The sequence below is a fragment of the Mauremys reevesii genome, linkage group 8 (assembly GCF_016161935.1).
Source record: "Mauremys reevesii isolate NIE-2019 linkage group 8, ASM1616193v1, whole genome shotgun sequence".
Classification (NCBI taxonomy): Eukaryota; Metazoa; Chordata; order Testudines; family Geoemydidae; genus Mauremys; species Mauremys reevesii.
In genome coordinates this window covers 105,554,709-105,561,170 of record NC_052630.1, presented here as the reverse complement: position 1 = coordinate 105,561,170, position 6,462 = coordinate 105,554,709, and positions in this window count along the sequence as shown.

Genomic DNA, 6,462 nt, shown 5'->3' with positions numbered 1-6,462 from the left:
TGTAGCATGCGCAGCGGCCACACCCCGGGCAACAGCTTCGACAGGCTGGCTAAACCAGGTTGAGGGTAGCCGTCGGGCATAGACCTACGGTGAGATAGGGCCTTGTCTATCCCAAGCATGTGAAGACAGACTCCGGCGGATTGAGCGGATGAGACCTTTTGGAATAGGACCAACGGTCATGAAGGCGGTTTCTGCAAGCGATGTGGTACGCTAAGAGCACGGCAAGCGCAAAAGACGCCCTGATCAACCACTGCGCCCAGCCCATCTCCAACCATCTCGACTTTTGTCCTGCCATTGGAGCAAGATGGAATCTGGGAAGAGAGAGTGAGGCTGACTATGCGCACCTCTCCCTCACTTTAATCCAATTCACGCGCAAGTCTTGACATCCCTCCAATTTCCGTAAATCTTAAAGTCCTGTGGCGATGGGCGAGCGACGAAGCAGCAGGTGTGGATACACTGGGAGCTGTAGCCGCGGACCTGCACACAGGCGGCTCAGGTCTAATGGTCGTCTTCCTGCTGACCGAAGCAACAGCTGGATTCGGCGTCTACCTGAGTGACTGAGCAGTCCTCTTTCGGACTGCACTGCTCACCTCCGTAGTAAGAGGAAGGGGCTAGAAAAGGTGCCCTAAACATTGTTTGCTTCATAGAACCCTGGCCAGCTTACCGCGGCTGGAAGGGATCCCATCTTATGCGGTCGAACAACAAAATTTCAAATAATAAAACGTAAGGTGACACCACTCATTATTGGTACATGGAATGTACGCACGCTTCAAGACAACCCCTCAGCAGATCGACCAGAAAGAAGGACAGCCCTGGTCGCCAGAGAGCTCGCAAGATTTAACATCGATATTGCGGCCCTGTGTGAAACTCATCTAGCCAACGAAGGTCAGCTCACAGAAACAGGAGGTGGTTACACATTCTTCTGGTGTGGACGCAGCAGTGATGAACGTCGTGAATCTGGAGTTGGCTTTGCGGTTAATAATCATCTTGTCCGCAAACTTGCCAGTTTTCCCAAGGGCGTGAACGATCGACTCATGACACTGCATCTTCCACTACCGAGAGGAAAGCGAGTTATACTAATCAGCGCTTACGCACCCACAATGACGAATCCGGATGAAGTAAAGGACAAGCTTTATGAAGATCTTGATGCCCTACTCTCATCCGTGAAGCGCACCGACAGGCTGATTCTACTTGGCGATTTTAACGCGAGAGTAGGATCTGATCACTCTGCCTGGGATGGCGTCATTGGAAAAAATGGAATCGGCAAATGCAACAGCAATGGCCTACTACTATTGAAGACATGTGCGGCTCATGATCTGATCATCACCAATACCATCTTCCGCCTGCAAAAAGACATCCTGGATGCACCCACACTCCAAGCACTGGCATCTCATTGATTATGTCATCGTGCGGAGGAAAGACAGACAGGATGTAAGGGTGACCAAGGCCATGCCGAGTGCTGACTGTTGGACTGATCATAGACTTATCATCTCTAAATTAAGCCTTTACATCAAGCCAAAGAGACGTCCGCAGGGAAACAAAGCTGTGATGAAAAAGATCAACGTCAGTAAACTGAGGAACCCCAACACAGCAGCTTCACTAGTAGAAGATCTTGGCAACCAACTCTCAGAGCTGCAATTAGAGGAAATGTTGAGAGGAACTGGGAATGCTTCCGCAATATTGTGCACTTTTCTGCACTAAAGGTTCTTGGACCCTCACACAAGAAACAGCAGGACTGGTTTGATGAAAACGACAAAGAGATCAAGGCTTTACTTGCTGAAAAGCACTGCCTTCACCGTGCTCATCAGAATGACCCGTTGTCAACAGCTAAGAAAAATGCCTTTAACAACATTCGCAGGACCGTACAGAGCAAGCTTCGCAAGATGCAGGACTCCTGGTTGAGTGCCAAAGCGGATGAAATCCAGAAGTTTGCTGATAGAAACGATGCCAAACGGTTCTACGAAACCCTTAGATCCTTGTACGGACCTCGGCCTTCAGGGAGTTCCCCTCTACTGGACTTGATGGTGTAACTCTCATTACTGAGAAGACTCTGATTCTACAGCATTGGGCTGAGCATTTCCAATCCGTACTGAACTGCCCATCTTCCAATAACGAGGCGATTGACAGAATGCCCCAGGCGGATATCAACTACAGCCTGGACGTTCCACCATCAGAGACTGAAACCCTACAGGCCATCAGCCAGCTGTCTAGTTGCAAGGCCTCAGGATCTGATGCGATTCCAGCGGAAATCTATCAGGATGGTGGTGCAATGCTTGTTGACAAACTCACTCAGCTGTTCCAGTCCTTCTGGAATCAAGGGTCTATTCCTCAGGAATTGAAAGACGCATCCATCGTACACCTCTATAAGAGGAAAGGAAATCGAAAAGTTTGCGATAATCATAGAGGAATATCACTGCTTTCTAGCGCAGGTAAGATCCTTGCATGAGTGTTGCTGAATCGCCTGATTGACCACCTGGAACAGGGCCTACTACCCGAGACACAGTGCGGCTTCCGCAAAGAGCGTGGCACTGTGGACATGATCTTCGCAGTCCAACAGCTCCAAGAGAAGTGTCAAGAGCAGAATCACGAATTGTACACCATCTTCGTGGATCTTACCAAGGCTTTTGACACTGTCAGTCGCGAAGGTCTGTGGCGCATCATGTCGAAGTTTGGGTGCCCTGATAGATTTAACCTGATGGTACGTCAGTTCCACGACGGCATGACGGCTCGTGTTCTGGATAACGGAGAAGCTTCAGAGGCCTTTTCCGTCACAAACGGCGTCAAGCAAGGGTGTGTGTTGGCACCGACCCTGTTCAGCATAATGTTTTCAGCTATGCTGTCAGACGCCTTTCAGAACAGTTCCTTGGGAATCAGCCTGAGATACAGGACTGATGGGAAACTGTTCAACCTGCGAAGACTCCAGGCTGTCACCAAAATAAAGGAGTCTGTGCTACGAGACCTCCTTTTTGCTGACGACTGTGCCCTGAATGCTGGATCAGAGCAGGAAATGCAAGCTAGCATGGATAAATTCGCAGCAGCATGTGACAACTTCGGCCTCCTCATCAACATAAAGAAAACCGAAGTGTTGCACCAGCCAGCTCCGAAAGCCCAACACCAAGAGCCCACCATCACAGTGAAGGGACAAAAGCTGCAAGCAGTGGACCAATTTACATACCTTGGCAGCACCCTCTCCCGCGCAGTGACAATTGACATCGAGGTCAATTGCAGAATCGCCAAGGCAAGTTCTGCATTTGGCAGACTGCTGACCAACGTGTGGGACCGCCGTGGAATAAGCCTTGCTACAAAGCTTAAAGTCTACCGAGCAGTAGTGCTAACTACCCTGATGTATGCCAGTGAGACTTGGACTGTATACAGGAGGCACGTTAGGCAGCTGAACCACTTCCACATGACTTGCCTCCGCAGACTTCTGAGGATCCGGTGGCAGGATAAGGTGCCAGATACAGAAGTCCTCTCCAGAGCAGGCCTGACGTCAGTTTACACTCTGCTTATGAAAGCCCAGACACACTGGGCAGTCCATGTTGTAAGGATGCCAGACTACCGCATCCCCAAACAGCTCTTCTATGGTGAGCTGTCTCAAGGAAAGCGATCGCACGGGGGACAAAAGAAGCGATACAAAGACACGCTGAAAGCCTCTCTTAAGTCCCTGGATATCGACATCACCTCCTGGGAAACCCTGGCACAAGATCGATCGACATGGCGTATGCTGATCCACCAAGGCTGCCAGACATCTGAAGCCAGAAGGATAACTATAGCACAAGAGAAGCGAGCACTCCGTAAAGCCAGAGCTGCAAATGCTGTAACAGTGGTGCCCACGCATGTCTGCCCGACATGTGGCAGAACATTTCGTGCCCATATTGGCCTTGCCAGCCACCTGTGGACGCACTGTGGACAGCTTACAACCTGCTAGATGTCAAGGTCTTCTTCGAAAACGATGGACGAACATCATCATTATACAGCCCAAAATAGTGTTTGCTTTTTTGCAACAGTGTTACACTATTGACTCATATTTAGCTTGTGGTCCCCTATGACCCTCAGATCCCTTTACACTCCTTCCCAGGCAGGCAGTTCCCATTTTGTATGCGTGCAACTGATTGCTCCACTGAGGAAGGAACACTTCGCATTTGTCCTTATTGAATTTCATCCTATTTACTTCAGGCCATTTCTCCAGTTTATCCAGATCATTTTGAATTTTAATTCTGTCCTCCAAAGCACTTGCAACCCCTCCCAGCTTGGTATCAGCCACAAACTCTGTAAGTGTCCTCTCCATGCCAGGCCTGCACAACATGCGGCTCGCGGGCAAGCGGAGGGGTGGGGCTGCTGGGTTCGCCCCCTGCCCGCGGGGCCTCGCCTTATAGCCCTGCACGCACCATGCTCCAACCGCCCTAACGGCCAGAACCACACGTGTCTCTGTCTCCCACTCCCCCCACCCCGCCGGCGTACTGCGGGTGCGTCACTTCCGGGGCCCGCTGAGGAGGGAAGCGCTGGGCACGAGGCAGAGCTGGTAAGTGCCGAGCAAGGGGAGGGGCACCCGACCTGGGCTCGAGCCACAGCTCGGGGGGGGGGAGAGGGGGAGAGACTGGGCTGAGACACCCCCCAAGCTCCCCCTTCGGTTGGGGGCAGGGTGGCTACGGCGCTGGTTGGTCCTAGGGCGGCCTCCGTAGTGATCGGGGGGGGGGGGTGTTGAACTGTGGGCAGGAAATCCCCAGGGGAGACATGTGTGTGTGCGTGCGCACATGCGTGTGTGTTGCACCTGCCCTGCCCCGACTGCTGCCCCCTTCCCTGGTCCAGGGACCTTCCCTCCCCAGCCCCTATCACATTGCCCCACCTCGGGCTCCCTGCACCCCGTGTTTGTGGACTCACCCAGTGGCGCCCCCTGCTGGTCATCCTTGGGAATTAGCTCGTCCCAGCTCCAGAGCGCCCTCTGCAGGCCGGTGATCTGCCTTACCACTGGGACCCCACATCCCTCCCGGACCCGGTGCCCTGTTATCTGGGGCACTGCCCTTGGCAGTAACCCCTCAGTCTTACGGTCCCCTTTCCCCAGGGAACCCCCACCCTCTATCCCCACCTCACCTCAGTATACAGCTACTGCCAGTCATTGTCTAGCCCCACGCCCTGGGGCAGACTGCAGCATCAGCCATTCATCACTGGCAAGGAGGGTTTGGACCTGCTGCCTTGGCCTACCCCTGGGCTGCCCTCTGCAACCCCCAGTACCTGTTAGCCCAATGCTAGGCTGCAGCCTGGGGCTTTCCAGGCTGGAGCTCCCCAGCTCCTCTGCCTTTCCCCAGCCCTGCTTCACTCAGGTACCCTGTGTCTCGCCCCCTACAGCCAGGCCCGTCTCCCTCTACAGCCAGCGAGAGACTGTTTGCTTGAGTGCCTGGCTCAAGCCTTTATAGGGACAGCTGGGCCCTGATTGGGGTGTGGCCTCAGCTGAGCCTGCGTCCCACTCAGCCCGGGCTGGTCTCCCAGACCTCTGCCAGGGCTGGAGCTGGTAACCACCCTGCTACAGACAGTCACATCCAATCCCTGCACACCGCTCCCCTTTCCCCTCCCCTTAGTTCATAGCCCCAGAAAATCCCTTCAAACTGTCCCCCTTTTCCCCTCCTCTTATTAAATTTGCAAGGTAATTATGAACAGTACAAATGTTTTCTTTCAACGGAAAAGGTGTTTTTCATTTTTCCATGATTCATAAAAAAAATTAAAATAATTAAAAAAATTATTGTTTGCTTTAATTGAAAAATTCTTAATACTCCCCCCCCCCCCCGTTCATTTTCGGCCCACAGCTGTTTCGGCGGGGTGGCGCTAGGGAAGGAGGGCTTGTTTCCGCGGGATGAGCAGCGTGGGGGGGGGAGGGGTGCTGTTTCCATGGGGCCGGACGGTGCTGGGGCAGGGATGTGTTTCGGGGGGGGGGGGGCTGGGCGGCACTGGGGGGGGGATGTTTCAGCGGGGCTGGGGGGTTTCAGCCCTCAGCTGTTTTCTTTGGAGTAATATGGCTGTCGCCGCTTTACGAGTTGTGCAGGCCTGCCCTATGCCATTATCTGAATCATTGAAGAGGATATTGAACAGAACCATACCCAGAACCGATCCCTGCAGGACCCCACTCGTTATGCCCTTCCAGCATGACTGTGAACCACGGATAACTACTCTCTGGGAACGGTTTTCCAACCAGTTATGCACCCACCTTTGCGCTAGGTTGAGCTGCCTCTCATTGGTGCTCTGTGCACACTTTGGTTTAGCAAAGATTGGTGCCTGCAAAAAGCTACTAGAAGAGCATCTTTCTGGTTCCCCAAGGGAAAGGCTTTCTCCCAGCCCTGCCCATATGGCTGAGTATTCACCCCCACCCCCATCCCTGGAGTGCTAGTCCGTGCTAGGTGCAGTGTCCTTTAGACACATACCTCCTCCCCCCACCTCCCCAAAAAATATGTAGTGGCTTATTAATGAAAA